This window comes from Octopus bimaculoides, chromosome 27 (assembly GCF_046866305.1).
Source record: "Octopus bimaculoides isolate indiv1 chromosome 27, ASM4686630v1, whole genome shotgun sequence".
In the NCBI taxonomy this organism is placed as follows: domain Eukaryota; kingdom Metazoa; phylum Mollusca; class Cephalopoda; order Octopoda; family Octopodidae; genus Octopus; species Octopus bimaculoides.
In genome coordinates this window covers 859,545-861,972 of record NC_142954.1, presented here as the reverse complement: position 1 = coordinate 861,972, position 2,428 = coordinate 859,545, and positions in this window count along the sequence as shown.

Below are 2,428 nucleotides of genomic sequence, written 5' to 3'. Positions count from 1 at the left end.
ACTTGCTGCATGAGCAGCTAGGCTGGTCTTAGTCGGCATTTGCACCTATCGCTTCACGGTGATTGAACATTGCAGAAAGCAGCAGTCAACCGCAGAATATATAAATGTGTGTGTGTGTGTTTATTCTGTTTTGATATATAATTACTCTGCAAAAATATTTTCCATCTTCAACTCTTTTGCATACCTCACACAAATATAACATCTACATACGGATTTGGATTACTGGAATAAGCAGATGTGCCTAGATTAACCTTATCTACTTTATACACACACACACACACACACACATATTATTTATATATATATACACACACACACGTAAATGTAGAACGATGGAATGAGTGCTCAACACCGCATAAAGAAATTATATATAAATATATATATATATATATACTTATATATATATATATGGATATCCTTGTTGCTTATTTTGATTTTAATCGCCTTATTTTGAAATTGTATGGATAATACTGTACTAAATTCTGGTGCCTCAACTTAAGTACCATATTCATCTGAATCTAAATTTTTGCTGAACTCAACTACCATACTCAAAATACATATATATAGACACATATATATACACATTGTGTGTATATGTATGTATGTATGTATAGATAGATAGATAGATAGATAGATAGATATAAACACTATATACACAATACGTATTGTATTAGGGCGTCACTATACTCTCTAACCTGCCCTACACACACACACATACATATGTATGACATGTGTGTATATACATATATGTATGTTTGTTCAAGAGTGCGTGAATGTACGTTTCAATTTCCAAAGGACAAAAGTGTGTGCGTGCGTGTCCACGTGTGTGTGTGTGTGTGTGTTTTCTGCTACATCCATCTAAGTATAATTAATATCATTTAAATATTCAAAAAATATTTATTATTAATAATTTATGAGAAAATAAATGAAAAATTTATTCAAAATATTACATTTATTTTTAAATATTTAAATAACGTAATCTCCAACCAATCCGTAATATACAACACATATCTATCGACATGATTATAAATTTTATTATAGATAGTACTAGATGGTATATCTATAAATATTGTATATATAACAAAGCCATATGAGGGGGGGGGGGAAATATATATATTGAGATAGTTTAACGAGTGAAGTCGCAACAGTCGGCAAGCCATAGTATACTGACCCAGATTCTATGGAACAAGGAACAGTAACTCATCGCATCAACGACCCCTGCACTATTTCCTCTTCCTCTCACCCTTTCTTTTCCTGTTTTTCTTTCATTTCTTCTGCTTTCTCTCTCTCTCTCTCTTTTTCCCCTCCTCTCTATATTCTTTCTATTTCTCTCTTTCTCACGCGCTTACTCTCTCTCTCTCTATTTCTTTCTTTTTCTTTCAAACGCGTTCTCTTTCGCTTTCTATCTTTCTCTCACTTAGTTTCTCTCTCTCTTCACTCCTCTTCGTCTCCCTCCCTCTCTTTCTCTTTGTCCACTGGTTCTTCTTCTTTGTCTCACTATTTCTCTCTTCCTATCTCGTTCTCTCTCTCTCTCTCTCTCTAGCTGTTTCTTTGTCTCTCTGCCCCTCTCTCTTTCTTCTGTCTTTGTCTAATGCCTTCTCTTCTTTTTCCCTGTCACTCTCTTTCTCTCTCTTTGTCATTTATTTTCCCTTTTTTCTCTCTCTCTCTCTCATTCGTTTCTTTTTATCATCTTGCCCCTTTGTCTTTATGTCTTTTGTCCTTAACTTTCTCTTCTTTCTCCCTCTCTGCTCACTTTTCCTCTTCTTTTTCCATTCTTCTCTCTCTTTCTCTGTGAGTAATACTTTGTCTTCTCTCTCTCTCACTTCCTGCTTTCTCTCGCTTTTTCATTTAGTTTCCCTTCTCTTTCCCCTCCCCTTCTCTTTCATTTTCTTCCTCAGTCTCTTTCTTTCATTCTCTCTCGCTTCTCTTTCTCTCCCTCTATTTCTCGCTTCCTCTTCTCTCCCTCTCTCGCTCTCTCTTTATCAATTAGTTTCTTTTCCTTTTTTCTCTTTTCTTCACGCTCACTACACTCTCTCTATCTCTCTCTCTCTCTCTCTCTCGTTTTCTCTCATATTTCCCTTAATTTTTTTGTTTCTTCTCTCTATCTTCCTATCTTTCTATCAATCTCTTCATTTACTCTCTTCCTTTCTCCTTCTCTCACTCTCTGCTTATTTTCTCTATTTTCTCTCTCTTCTCTCCCTCTTCTCTCCAAAATACCTCTCTATCCCCCTTGTTTCCCTTTAATCTTCTTCTCCTTCCATGTATTCTCCCCTTTTTCCATTCATCCTCTTTCCCTCCCTCTTTCCCTCTTCCTTGCTCTCCTCTTGTCTTTCTGCTGCTCTTTATACACACACTCACACACACACACACACACGCACACACACACAACAGGCTTCTTTTTGTTTCCCTTTACCAAATACATTCAGAA